Source organism: Populus trichocarpa, chromosome 13 (genome assembly GCF_000002775.5).
Source record: "Populus trichocarpa isolate Nisqually-1 chromosome 13, P.trichocarpa_v4.1, whole genome shotgun sequence".
NCBI classification, from domain to species: Eukaryota; Viridiplantae; Streptophyta; class Magnoliopsida; order Malpighiales; family Salicaceae; genus Populus; species Populus trichocarpa.
The window spans coordinates 8,109,607-8,125,409 of record NC_037297.2 but is presented as its reverse complement, the minus strand read 5'-3'; positions in this window follow the sequence as shown (position 1 = coordinate 8,125,409).

Sequence of the window (15,803 nt, the reverse complement as noted above, 5' to 3'; positions counted from 1 at the left end):
GGTTCACGCGCCGTCGTAAAAAAGACAGAAAATGGGTGGGTCCGGCTCAGCTTCTTCTCCCTTTCCCTTCCTGCACCGGCATTGACAACCACTGTCACCTGCAAAAAGAACAAAACGCAACAACAAGCTATCCCCTTTTCTTCTAGGTTTTTTTGTATATCTAGTTCCCACATATCTGTTTTTTGGGCTTCGCTTTCTTCTCTGTTTGAAGTCGCCGGCATGGAAGAGGAGCGGACGAGAGGGGTGTCGCTGCTAGAGGTGTGGGGAGCGACTGTGGGTGCTGTTAGAGGCTGGTCTGTGGGCACTGTTGAAAGCCGGTTGAAGAAGGAAGATCTGTCGGCCGTTAGATCTTCGGCGAGGACGGCGTTGCTGTGTTCGGCCTGAGGAAGAAAGGAGCCGTTGTGAGGTTGGTCTCGGTTATGGGGAAGCTGGGCTGGCCAGGAGAGGGTGAGCGGCGGCTGGTTGAGAGAGCAAGAAGAAGAGGGAAAATGCTGGGAGTAGAGGCCTCGGGTGTGGTTGGCGGCTGAGGTGGGAAGATGGGTGAAAATAGAAAGGGGAGCCTGTTCGGTTTTGGAGGAGAAGGGAGTGGGTCTGTGGAGGCTGGTTTACAGAGATGGAAGGTCCAGTGGGTGCCGAGGAAAAGGGAGGCCTGTTAAAGGTGCAACAATAGTACTAAAATCCTTCACAAACCTTCTATAAAAACTAGCAAGTCCATGAAAACTCCTTACCTCACATACTGATTTTGGTGTAGGCCAATCCCTGATGGCCTTAACTTCTCCTCGTCCATCTCGATACCCACGTAGTTACGACATAGCCAAGAAACACATTTTTTTCCATGCAAAAGGTTCTACGTAATACGCTAAGTACATTACGCAAATGATCAAAATGCTCTTTTAAGTTCTTGTTATAAATTAAAATGTCATCAAAATACACAACAACAAACTTACCTATAAACGCACGCAATATATGATTCATTACACGCATAAACGTACTAGGCATATTTGTAAGTCCAAACGGCATGACTAACCATTCATACAAACCATGCTTAGTCTTAAATGCAGTTTTCCAGTCATCACCCTCTTTCATCATAATCTGATGGTACCCACTTTTTAAGTCAATCTTATAGAAAATACATGATCTATGTAACTCATCTAGCATGTCATCAAGCCTAGGAATAGGATGTCGATACTTTACCGTTATGTTATTGACGGCATGACAATCGACACACATCCTTTTTAGGCACAAGTAGTACTAGGACAGCACAAGGACTCATACTCTCACGAATGTACCCCTTCATCATCAACTCATATACTTGCCTTTGAAGCTCCTTCGTCTCCTCGGGGTTGCTTCTATAGGCTGGACGGTTAGGAATCGAAGTGTCATGCACAAGATCAATTTGATGTTCATTTTCCCTTAATGGTGGTAATCCACTAGGGATGTCTTCAGGGAATACATCATCAAACTCTTGCATTAAAGAAACAGCCACACTAGGAATAGTAGAATCAAGATCGTTAGTGTTAAAATAAGTCTTCTTATACACAAGTAAGATCATCAGCTTGTTTGTGAAAAACGTAGATCTGATTTGAGCTCCTTTTGCATAAAAATTAGGTTGTTTCTTTAATTTTTCCACACTATTATCATCACACATGCTTACTTTCTTCACTCCACAGGTTTTACCTCCACTCTCAACCAATTTAATTAATGATTTAGGTTTAACCGAATCTGATGGTCTTCTCTCACCATTGTCCTCACGTGAATTTTCACTCTTCTCATCCTCACATTCCTTTTTTAATTTCATTTGATCATCATACACTTGTTTTGGAGAAAAAGGTACAAGAGTGATGGTTTTGTCATCCTTTACAATAGTGAACCTATTTCTAAACCCATCATGAATCGCCTTCCGATCAAACTACCATGAACGCCCCAAAAGTAAGTGACTAGCATGCATTGGGACTACATCACACATAACCTCATCAGAATACTTCCCAATAGCAAACGCAATCAATACTTGTTTAGTAACCTTCACTTCACCACATTCATTCAACCATTGCAATCTTTAAGGCCTAGGATGCTTAACACAACTCAAATTCAATTTCTTCACAAGAGTATCACTAGCTACATTAGCACAACTACCTCCATCAATTATCATGCTACATACCTTGTTTTGGATGTGACATCGAGTGTGAAATATGTTTTCCCGTTGCTGATCTACATCATCTTCTTTGATTTGGATGTTCAACGCATGGCTTATAACCAAGGCCTCCCCCTCAACTGGATATGCAATCTCCTCATCACTACAATCCACCAAAGGTGGCATCTCTTCACTTTCAGATTCAACCTCCCCATTGTCTCTTGTAAGCATAACTCTTCGGTTTGGACACTGAGATACAATGTGCCATTTCCCTAAACACTTAAAACATTTAATATCTCTATCACGAGTAGGTTGAGATTCAGATTTACCTTTCCAATCCATATGAGCATCCTTTTGGGTGTTAGGTGGTTTGGCATTTGCTGGTTTTGGTTGGACAGCCGCCTCTCTCTTCAAATTTAGCCTCCATGTTGAGGAAGATGAAGTCGAATTGGTCTAAAAACGCATACTACCCCTTCTCTTTATTTGCCTCTCCACCTTCGTTGCCATATGGATCATGTCCTCCAATTCCATACAATGTTGTAATTCTAGAACATTCGTAATGTCCCTATTCAGCCCATTTAGGAATCTAGCCGTAGTAGTTTCCCTATCCTCAATCACATTGGCCCGAATATTGCGATCTCCAACTCCTTGAAATACTCATCCACGAACCTAGAACCCTGATTCAAACCCTACAGTTTCATTTATAAATCTCTATAATAGTGGTTAGGCACAAATCGCCTTCTCATCAACACTTTCATCTCCTCCCACGACGCTACCAGCCTCTCTCCACTCCTCCTTCTACTAATCACATTTTGATCCCACCAAATCAATACATAATCCGTGAATTCAATGACTACCAATTTCACTTTCTTCACCTCCGAATAATTATGGCAATAAAAAATACAATCCACCCTTTTCTCCCACTCCAAATATGCCTCAGGATCATTTTTACCTTGAAAACGAGGTATTTTCAGTTTGATAGCATCCAAATCACCATCTAAATCAGCATGTCCCCCAACACTATGGAAATTTTCCCTTTGGTCGAATTGGCCCCTAACTTTTTTTTCCAAAATCCCTTTGGTTTCTAGGCTGCCGAAAAACTTCTCGAGGGCCCATGGCCTCATCCTCAAAATCACCATCACCAATATCATCAACGTCCTCCTCAAAATCCTCATAATCAGCCCACTTTGCCCTTTCGGACCTACTCTCACTGTTTGCTTTCAGTTCAACCCAAGCTTCCTCATATCTTGGGTGCTTGTACCAGCCTCGTTACCACGTTTCTCCACCCTCTTCATCATCTGCGTCATGGCTTGCATTTCGAACCTAAGTTCTCCCTCGGGATGGGGTGGTGTGTTGTTTTGATCTAACATGATAGTATCTGAAAAAATTGGTTAGTGGTAAAAAGAAATATCATCACGTCGCTCGTGTTTCGCTCAAACACTCTTAATATCCTCACACACTCACACCTCTCATCTCACCTTCTTGTGATTCTTGTAGAACTGAAACCAACACCAAATAGAACCAATCTTAGCAACGTAATCCAAATATGTATATATGACTCAAGAAGCAATAAAAACTAGAAAACAAACAAAATGAAACTGCGATGATAGTCTCACAAGTAGCAAGCGAAACTATCCGAAATACGAACGAAACTGAAGACTCGAATAAAAACAGAAATGAAATATGCAAAAATGATGAAACAACACCCAAATATGTTGGATATGTTGAAGATATACTGCAAGAAATGAAAACAACAAAAAGAAAGCGAATTTCAAAAGTTGACCCAAAACATACTTGTTTACGACAAGTTAAGTCTCAACCTGGAACCTAAAGTAAATAATGTCCAATTGAGCTAAAATTTCAGATATAGTGCGATATCAACCCAAATAGATAGAATATAAAGTTTTATGTCTATTAGGATTCAACCCAATAAGGTAGAGATTTCCTCACGAATGGAAATCTACCTTGAACCTTAAACGAGACCAACGAATAGAAACTTGGCCTAGAAAAACACTCAAACAACAATGTAGCGTACCTTAGGTAGGGTGTATGGGGTGATGCGTCTTCCCCTTGCACAACCAGTCTCTTACCCAGACTCTCGCAGACTAGAGGTTCCTAGTAATCATAATATTAGGCGGCGACTCTTGAACCTTAATCATAATTCTATGATTAAACTTAAAACTATTTCCTTCCCAATAACACATCTCTTAGGAGGCACATCATTTAAGCGCGTCAACCCTGATGTCGCCCCCACGACAGACATAATGCATGTTACAAGTTACTTTGGTCAGGTAGCCAAAACCCTACAAATGTTTTTCCTATATAATACAGTTAAAGAAATATTTTTGACAAACTAGCAAAGATCAAAAAGATTTGGGGAATAGCACGATTTGGTCAAAGTTGTGATTGGAAATAGCAATATTTTAAAAAACATTATTGAATTGACTGGCACAAGTTCCAAAAAGGAGAGATGAGAGAGAGAGAGAGAGAAGTAAGCAATCCATCATCTTTGAGAAAAGCGTGTGGCCCACTCCAGCCACTGTTGTTGACATTCTTTGGTATCATTAGATTTGTCTTGTCAAGATCTTTTCAATTATGCCAAGGATGTCATCATCAAGGTTTTTATATGTCTTTGGAGTCTCATTCATTCTCTCTTTCTTTTTCTTTTATCTTTTCTAAGGATGACAATTTTATCCAAACATGATGGATACCGACTTGAATGGGTGTAAAGTGTTTTTACCCGTTCAGGTTAGGGTATGGTATGGATATTTCCTTGCCCGACTCAAAACACTACCCAAACTTGACCTGAAATAAATAAAAAAACCTTCAAGTCTGAAAAAATTACATTTTGCACCAATCTATATAAATGTTGAATATTTAGGGTTTCCATATACTCCAGCGGTCACACTCAACCAGTTACTTGTCTTTGGCTCTCTTCCTCCCACTCTCTTCCTCTCACTCTCCTCTCCAATCTCCACTTCTCTAGCCAGTAGTAGATGTTGACAACAATACTAAGCTGGTTAAATAACTCTCAACTCAACAAGCAGTAACACTCTCTTGAAGATTATAGTATAAGTTGTAGATCCTTGCAGATATTATAGATATTGAAGATTAATTGAGCAGATACTGCAGCATCAAGATACAATATACAAGATCCTGTAGCTATTATATTTCTTATATGTTATGTTATTATATTTCCTATATGTTATGTCTATTTCCTATTTTAGATGATCATGTAATTAATATTTATTTTCTTCATAACCAAGGATATAATCAAATCTAGTAGCTGCCATGTTAGGAATTGATTCTAGCCTATATATATTTGTACTCTGCCATCATTAAATTTATGATTGAGAGATTATACTTCTCTAAATTTCTACATAGTATCAGAGCTAGGTTTCTATCACTAATTAAGCATTAGTCTATGCTCTTATGGAGGAATTTTCTATAGCCACTATGGAAGAAAGTTCTAGCTCAAAGGTAACTCCTTTTTTCAACAATAATACTAATGACATTAATATTGCTCAACGATTGAGTTTAATATTACTAAATGAATTCAATTATCTTCGTTAGTCAAGAGCCGTTACTATTGCTCTCGGTGGAATATCAAAATTAGGATTCATCAATGGTTCAACTTTGTCTCTATATGTGGACTCTCCCGAATATGAAATATGGTTACCCATAGATCAGTTGGTGATGTCTTGGATTCTTAATTTTATGGAATGAAATTTGGCTGAAATTTTCAGCTATTCTGAATCCGTACATGATCTTTGGAATGCCATTCGCAACATGTATGGCAACCAAAACAGTGCAGCATGGATTTTTCAGATTCACCATGAAATTACAAATCTTCATCTAGACAACAGACCATTTGTTCAACTATTGGGAAATTTGAAAAGTCTATGGAATGAACTAGAGATTTATCACCCTCACACCTATGATGTTGTTGTCCTACGTAGAAGAACAGAGGAAGATAAAATTTTCAGCTCTTGGCAAGCCTCAGTTCTGACTTTGAAGATCTGCGGAGCCACATCCTAATGAACCCAGAACTGCCATCTCTACAGTCAGTTACAGCAACGGTTCAACGTGAAGAAATTCATAGGAAGGTGATGAATCATGAAACTCAGTCTAGAACAGCAGCTAATCGTGGTTATCATGTCAAGACAATGCCCCGTAGTGAGTACTCCAATTCTAGTATGCCTGAGCATGCTTTTTTATCAAAACAAGCGGGTGATGGCAGATCATTCAAGGGAAAATGTTCAGAGTTGAAGTGCAACTACTGTCATAATACTGGACACCTCACTGACTAGTCTTGGCAGCTGTATCCAGAACTCAAACCCAGATTTTCTAATGAGCAAAGAGGACTCCAGAAGAGAACGAATTATAAAGCACATATGGCATATTCAACTCTATCAACTGATAACTTCACTGCCAACCCCGTTGCCTTGATACAAGATTTTGCCAATTATCTGCAGGACAAACACAACCATGGGAAGATGCAGTCTAGAATCACTAGAACTCCTGGACAGGAAACATCAACAGAACTTAACTGCATTGATAAGTCACCTCACGAATTTTCTAGCAAAGACAGACATAAACACCAGCCAAGGTATTCTGACTGCTTTTATGACTGCATTAGAACTTAATAATATGCATGATCTTTGGATTGTTGATTTTAGAGCCACTAATCATATGTCAAACAAGTTGATAAATTTCTCTAACCTTGAAAGATTTGTTTCTCCATCCTTTGTTTCGGTAGCAAATGGGAAGGGGTCTCTAGTGAAGGGTAAGGGAAAAATTAAGATTGTCTCTGAAATCATGTCTAATGTTCTATATGTTCCTTCTTTTCCTTTTCAATTACTCTCGGTCAGTAAGATAACTTCTACTTTCAATTGTGATGTAATTTTCACTCATCACAAGGTTATATTTTAGGACCGATTAACCAAGAAGACAATTGGTGAAGGTTTTTTTCTGCATGGTCTCTACTATTTTTTTCAGCATAATCGCGTTCCCCAAAGCCTTCAAACTAGTTTCAAAACATCATATGAGCCACTCCTATGGCATCGTTGTTTAGGACATCCGTCAGATTATGTACTTAGCAAAATAAATTCAGTTTCCATCTTGAAACCTCTTGAATGTGAGATCTGCCATTTTTCCAAATCATCTAAACTTTCGTTTAACAATTCTACTACACATGTATCTCATTCGTTTGAACTTATCCACTAAGATGTATGGGGACCTTTCGATACGTCTCTTGATGGTTATAAATATTTTGTAACCTTTATTGACGATTTTTCTAGAGTCACATGGGTGTATTTGTTAAAGGCTAAGAGCGATGTTTTTTCCTGCTTTCAGGATTTTCATACGTTACTTAAAAATCAATTCTCTGGTCATCTTAAAACATTCCGATCAAATAATGGCTCAGAATACATGTCCAAAGACATGACACATTATTTACATTCTAATGGCATATTGCATCAGACTAGTTACGTTGGTACACCACAACAAAATGGAGTCTCTAAACGGAAAAATTGTGATCTGCTTGAAAAAACTCGTGCTATAATGTTACAAATGCACGTTCCAAAGGCGTTTTGGTCATACGGTGTTCTTACGGCTATTTATCTCATAAATCGCTTACCCAGTCGTGTGCTAGATTTTAAATCTCCTCTTGAAGTTTTGCAGGTTACAAGTCCTAAATTGGCACATCTAAAGGTATTTGGATGCTCATGTTTTGTGTACTTACCCTCAACAAAACGGGACAAGCTTGATTCCAGAGCTGTCAAATGCATTTTCTTGGGGTATTCTCAAACACAAAAGGGATACAGATTTTATGATCCCTTACAAAAGAAAATGTATGTTTCAAGAGATGTTAGATTTTCTAAAGATACTCTTTATTACCCTGCCACAGGTCAAGAAGAGGATGATTTTAACTTGTTTTCATTGCCTAGTTCCAGTTATTATGATCAGAATGTATGTTCATTACCGCAATAGGTTCCTGAAGTTCCAGATATTAGAGATTAGCCCGTTGTTGATCAATCTCCTTCCACCACTGCTGCGGATCTTCTGGGTGCATGTCCAGCACCTGATGTTCTTCAGCCCAGTATAAAAGCCCTTACTATTCAAGTTGATGAAGTTCCTAGAAGAATGTCTCACAAAACACGTCAGCCTCCTCCCAGATTACAAGAGTATGTAACATATACTATCAAACATCCAGTCTCTAAAATTTTGTCATATGATAAATTGTCCTCAGATCACCGAGCCTTCCTCACCTCCATCTCTGAAGAACATGAACCCAAGTCATTTTAAGAAGCTCAATCCCAAGTTGTATGGCAGCAGGCTATGACAGAAGAATTGCGTAAACTTGCGATAATAAGACATGGAGCATCATGCCTCTTCCTGCAGGTAAACATGCAGTTGGTTGCCACTGGATTTTCAAGACAAAATTCAACTCAGATAGAGCAATTGAAAGGCATAAAGCCTGACTTGTAGCTCAAGGGTTCTCGTAAAAATTTGGAATTGACTACAAGGATATCTTTGCTCCAGTTGCGAAAATGACTACTGTATGTGTCCTGTTATCTGTGGCAGTTAATCAAGGTTGGTCATTGTATCAAATGGATGTACGCAATGCATTTCTGCATGGAGAACTTAAAGAGGAAGTATTCATGAAGCTACCCCCAGGACATCCACAAAGTCACTCTCCTAACCTGGTATGGAAACTTCACAAATCCATCTATGGATTGAAACAGAGCCCACGAGCATGGCATGCCAAATTAAGTGTTGCTTTACAGACACTTGGTTGCACAAGAAGTAATGTTGACTCTTAACTGTTTATTCAACAGAATTCTGCAGACAAGCTAATTGTGCTTGTATATGTAGATGACTTAATTATCACGGGAAGTAATGAAACATCTGTTGCAAAATTAAAGGCTAATCTGCAGCGGCAATTCTCTATTAAAGATCTTGGGAAGCTGAAGTATTTCTTGGGGATATAAATGGCTACTTCCAGCAAAGGTGTGTTTCTTAACCAACGGAAGTATATCCTAGACATGCTACAGGATGCTGAAATGTTGCATACCAAGCCAGCTATTACTCCTCTGGACAGCAAGCTGTGGTTGGATTCATCAAGCAAACCTCTCCTAACATTCACTACTTATCAAAGGATTGTTGGAAAATTGATTTACTTGACAATCACTAGACCAGACATTACATTTGTTGTTAGCTTATTGAACTAATATATGCATGCTCCTACAGCTCAACATCTTGACATGATAAAGCGTATTTTGCGATAGTTAAAAGGAACTATTGGTCGAGGCATTGTTATGACACGAAATGGACATACAGATATTACAGGATACACAGATTCTGATTGGGCAGGAAATGTGATTAGTACTTAAAAGTGCATTTTTATCAAGGTTTTATATCATTATTTTGCACTTAAAGTATCAATAACTCCTTAACTAAAGCATGTTTTATAATAACATATCTAATAATATAAGATACCTTTAATTTATGGTAAATGTTCATCTTAAATGCAAGCCTATCACATAAATGAAAGAATTGATTGATGAGTTGAAGTACTGAAATTGAAAGGACAAAGAGATGGCCAAACTTAGAAAAGAGATGATTGGTGCAGTCCAAACTGGAACACTGTTTGGTAATCGGGTCATATCTAGAGCTGTAGATCTCGGATTTAGGTCTGCCTTATATGGATTGAAAGCTAAGACATAGGCCTACAACTTTCATGAGGAGTCAAAGATTTAACAAGGCCTTTTTCAAGTCCAAATTATAGCAACAACGAAGAAGTCTGAATCTGTCCTGCAGCCCAGACACTGTTCAGTGTTCAGCCCATATCTCGAGTTCTAGAAGACCAAATGATCTCACATTTTTACCCTGGAAAGATGAGACAATTTCCTAGAACTTTCATGATTTAAGTCTGTTCAAATTATGACGTTATCAATGACGTTTTTGGCAGACAAGAAGATAAGAATTGTCACCAAGTCAAGATATGGCCACCCATTCATCAATTAGTCGACAAATCAATAGTTCTGAATTTTGGCCTATAAAAGGAGGCACTTGCCATGTATTTAGGCATCTTGGTGTTCAGATCAAGATCATGCTCTTGCTCTCTCTTTTGTAATACTTAAGTTTTGTTTATATTAATCTCTTGTTTATGCCTTTCATTTCCTTTTCTTTACTTAGTTAACTTCTTTCTCATTTATGTTCTTATCTTGTTTATTTATCTTTCATTATGTCTAGCTAGGTTAATTATGTCAAGGTGAAAAGGGTACACTAATGGTGTAAGAATAAGTATAATATAAACTTAACATCGGACCTTAATGTTGGATACTAACATGCTTTATATTTGTTATCTTGTTCACTTTAATACTTTGCTTGTTAAATGGTTAATCTAGATTTATGTTGTATAACACTTGGTACAACAAATACTTGGCACTTTCATAGCCCATACTGTATGGTATAACCGACACCTGAGCTATGAAAGGAACTTGATTTGTTGTTAACATAAGTTATAATCATGAATGGCCTGACAACATTTACAAGTATTAGCATTATTCGAATAAGATAACTAATGTAATCATGTTAACAATTTATAATCTGATTGGAACCTCCTTTGTGTGTGGTTTCCAATTGAATAATAAGAGTTTATATTATACTTGTTTGAAATACCATTAGTGGATCCTCTAATCTTGACATTTGTTGTTATCATTGTTTAATCCTTACGTTAATCTTCCATCTCAAAGTTCTCATCAACTTCTTCTTCTTCTTCATCTTTATTATTATCATTATTAATAGTATTATTAGTATTATTATTATTATTACTACTATTACTATTACTACTACTAGTACTATTATTATTATTATTATTATTATTATTATTATTGTTACCATTGTTGTTGTATTATTGTTGTTTATAATTTATACAATTAACCTCCCCGTGGTTCGACCCCGGTCTTCCTGGGTTATTTATTACTTCGACACTCCTGCACTTGGGAGAAGATATCAATCTTTTGGTCGTGTCAAGTTTTTGGCGCCGTTGCCGGGGAGGTAAATTCTTGTACAAATTATAGTATTTATTTTATTTTGTCTTTTCACTTTTCATTTTATCTAACTTTTGTTTCTTTTCTTTTGTTTTGTTTCTTTTTCTTTTCTTCTTCCTTTTATTCTCTTCCTACACGTGCATAAGAGTGTGGTCACGTACATTAAGTGGTAGACTTTGTAGGGTATCCTCATCATTTTCAGAAAATATGGCCGAATAGGATAATCAATCGCTTCATAATGAGAATATTCGGGTTAGAACACTTAGAGACCACATGAATCCCACAAGAACAAGTGCACCTTCATGCATAGTTTTTCCTCCTGATGCATCCCATTTTAATTTTAAGCCAGGCATTATTCAACTTTTACCTTCTTTTCATGGTTTAAATTTAGAAAATCCATACTTGCATTTAAGGGAATTTGAGGAGGTCTGTAACACCTATAATGACTCAAATTGTAGCATGAACACCATTAAGGTTAAAGCTTTTTCCTTTTTCATTAAAAGATAAAGCTAAAACTTGGCTACAAAATTTGAGACCTGGATCCATTCGTGCTTGGGATGAAATGCAACAACAATTTTTAAAGAAGTTTTTTCCAGTCCCACAGAACAAACTCTTTCAAAAGACAAATCATCACTTTCACTCAAAAACCAGGAGAATCATTTTACCAATGTTGGGATAGGTATCGAGACTTGCTTAATACTTGCCCTCATCATGGTTTTGAAACATGGAGATTGGTTTCACATTTTTATGAAGGGTTAACTCCTAGAGATAGGCAAATGGTTGAATTGATGTGCAATGGGACTTTTAAGGATAAAGACCCTAATGAAGCCATGGAATACCTAGACTTGCTAGCTGAAAATGCACAAAATTGGGACACTACATGAACTTATGAGGCACCAGTAAAACCCAACCTCATACATCTAGTGGAGGTATGTACAACCTTAGGGAAGATCATGACCTCCAAGCCAAGTTTGCATCTTTAGCTAGAAAATTCGAGGCACTAGAATTAAAAAAGAGTGGTCAACTAAAATATGTTCAAGACATTATGTGTCAAATCTGTGAAACCAATGAACATTCAACCAATGAATGTCCAACTTTGCCTTCTTTTAAGGAATGTCTCCATGAACAAGCCCATGCTTTAAACAGTTTACAAAGGCCCAATCATAACCCATACTCGCAAACATACAACCCTGGTTGGAGAAATCACCCAAATTTCAATTGGAAGAGTGATAATAATAATGCACAAACTTCACAGCCACCATTTCAAGCACACCATAATTTCAAAAATTCTCATGGATATGCACCTCCTTATGCTCCACCTCCTAGAAGAAATCTTGAGGAAACATTGCATGCATTCATGGAAAAGCAGGAGACAATCAACACTCAACTTGCTCAAAGCATGACAGATTTTAAAGATACTCTTGCAAAATTGACATCTGCTCTCAGTTTCCAAGAGAAAGGTAAGTTTCCATCTCAACCACAACAAAATCCCAAGGGGCAATACAATATGAATACAAGTAGTTCTGGAAGCCAACACATGGATCAAGCCAAATCAGTCATCACTCTTCGCAGTGGTAAGGTTATTGAAAAACCCATTCTTGAACCTTGTGAGAAAGATGATGAGTCAATCTCTGAGGGTAAGGAAGGGGTTGAATCTGAACATTGTAAAGAAAAGACTGATTCTTCGCCAGCAATTCCATTTCCTCATGCCATGACCAAACAAAGGAAAGTCAATCACAACTCTGAAATATTTGAAACTTTCAAACAGGTAAGGATTAATATACCTTTGTTGGATGCTATTAAACAGGTTCCTTCTTATGCTAAATTTTTGAAAGATCTGTGCACTGTGAAGAGAAAATTGAATGTGAAAAAGAAAGCCTTTTTAGCCGAACAAGTAAGTGTCATTCTTCAGAACAATAATGCATTGAAATATAAAGACCCTGGTTGTCCTACAATTTCTTGCTTTATTGGAGAACATAAAATTGAAAGAGCCTTACTTGATCTTGGAGCTAGTGTGAATTTACTTCCATATTCAGTTTTTCAAAGTCTCAATCTAGGTGAGTTAAAACCAACTTCTGTAACTCTCTTACTTGCCAATAGATCTGTAAAAGTGCCTAGAGGAATAATTGAAGATGTGTTAATACAAGTCGATAAATTCATTTACCTTGTGGGTTTTATTGTCTTGGATACACAACCTGTTGAAGCATGTAATTCATTTTCTATTATTTTAGGACGTCTGTTTCTTGCAACTTCTAATGCATTGATTAATTGTAGGAATAGACTGATGAAGCTATCTTTTGGAAACTTGACATTGGAGATGAATATTTTCAACATTTGCAAGCAACCTGGAGATGATAATGATTTACAGGAAGTGGACTTTACTGAAAAATTAGTTCATGACCAATTTCAAACCACTTCTAGTGAAATTGAGATTGATAAATCTGATGATTTGCAAATGGTTTATTTTCAGGAAGAATCAAAGGCAAATAGTTGGGGACTGAAAATTGAGGAATTGCCACCACAATCAATTGAGTCCATACCTTCAAGTGTTCAACCACCAAAACCGGATTTGAAGCCGTTACCATTCAATCTCAAATACTCATTTTTGGGAGAAAATAAAACTTTTCCGGTAATAATCTCTTCCAAACTTAATGCACATCAAGAAGGTAAGTTATTACAAACTCTAAAATGCACAAAAATGCATTAGGATGGACCATAGCTGACATAAAAGGAATTAGTCATTTGATTTGCACACACAGGATCTATTTGGAGGAAAATGCTAAACCCTCTAGAGAAATGCAACGAAGGCTTAATCCTAATATGAAAGAAGTAGTGAAAAATGAAGTCATTAAGCTTCTAGATAATGGAATCATTTATCCTATTTCTGACAGCAAATGGGTAAGTCCTACCCAAGTTGTACCCAAGAAGTCTGGAGTCACTGTGATAACAAATGAGAAAAATGAGTTAATTCCAACTAGGACTATTACTGGTTGGCGCATGTGCATTGACTATAGGAAACTAAATTCAATGACTAGAAAAGATCATTTCCCTTTACCTTTCATGGATCAAATCCTAGAAAGAGTTGCAGGTTATGAATTTTATTGTTTCCTAGATGGCTATTCAGGTTATAACCAAATTGAAATTGCATTGGAAGATCAAGAGAAGACTACTTTCACATGTCCATTTGATACTTTTGCATATCGAAGGATGCCTTTTGGATTATGTAATGCACCAGCCACGTTTCAAAGATGCATGCTCAGTATATTTAGTGATATGGTTGAACGTTTTCTTGAAATTTTTATGGATGATTTTTCTGTTTTTGGTGATTCATTTGATGATTGTTTGACTAACTTAGAAAAGGTTTTGAGCAGGTGTAAAGAGAAGAATCTTGTACTGAATTGGGAAAAATGTCACTTTATGGTAACAAACGGTATTGTACTTGGTCATATTGTTTCATCAAAATAAATTGAGGTTGACAAATCTAAAATCGAGTTAATTGCTAACTTGGCAACACCAAAATCTGTTAAAGATGTTAGATCATTCTTAGGACATGCTGGTTTTTATAGAAGGTTCATCAAAGATTTTAGTGTGATATCTAAGCCCTTGAGTAACCTTTTAACAAAAGATAATATTTTTGAATGGACTGAACATTGTGAAGAAGCCTTTGTTAAACTTAAAAACCTGCTTACTTCCGCTCCTGTCATTCAACCTCCTAATTTGTCATTACCTTTTGAAATAATGTGTGACGCTAGTGATTATGTCGTGGGTGCTGTCTTAGGACAAAGAAAAGATAAGAAATCCTATGTGATTTACTATGCAAGTAAAACTTTGAATAATGCTCAAATGAATTACACCACCACTGAAAAAGAATTACTTGCAGTAGTATTTGCATGTGAAAAATTCAGGTCTTATCTTGTTAGCTCACCTGTTGTTGTTTTTAGTGATCATGCAGCATTGAAATATCTTCTTTCTAAGAAAGATTCTAAGGCTAGATTGGTTCGGTGGATTTTGTTACTTCAAGAATTTGATATCACAATCAAAGACAAGAAAGGCACCGAAAATGTTATCGCAGATCACTTGTCAAGATTGACAACATATTCGAGATCTGACATCACACCAATCGATGACTACTTTCCTGACGAATCTTTATTTTTTATCTCTATAATGCCTTGGTATGCTAATATTGTTAATTTTCTTGTTTCAGGACAATTGCCGGCTCATTGGAGTACCCAAGACAAAAGAAAGTTCTTGAACAAAGTAAAGAACTTTTATTGGGATGACCCTTATTTATTCAAATATTGTCCTGATCAAATATTTCGAAGATACATTCCTGACAATGAGGTAAGTAGTGTCATTAAATTTTGTCATTCTGAGGCATGTGGGGGTCATTTCTCATCAAGAAAGACCACTGCAAAAATCTTACAAAGTGGATTTTACTGGCCCACCATGTTCAAGGACTCACATGCATTCTGCAAGACTTATGAAAATTTTCAAAAGTTGGGATCTATTTCAAAACGTCACATGATGCCCTTAAATCATATTCTTGTCATTGAGATCTTTGACTGTTGGGGTATAGATTTCATGGGTCCCTTCCTCCATCATTTGGTTTTTTATAC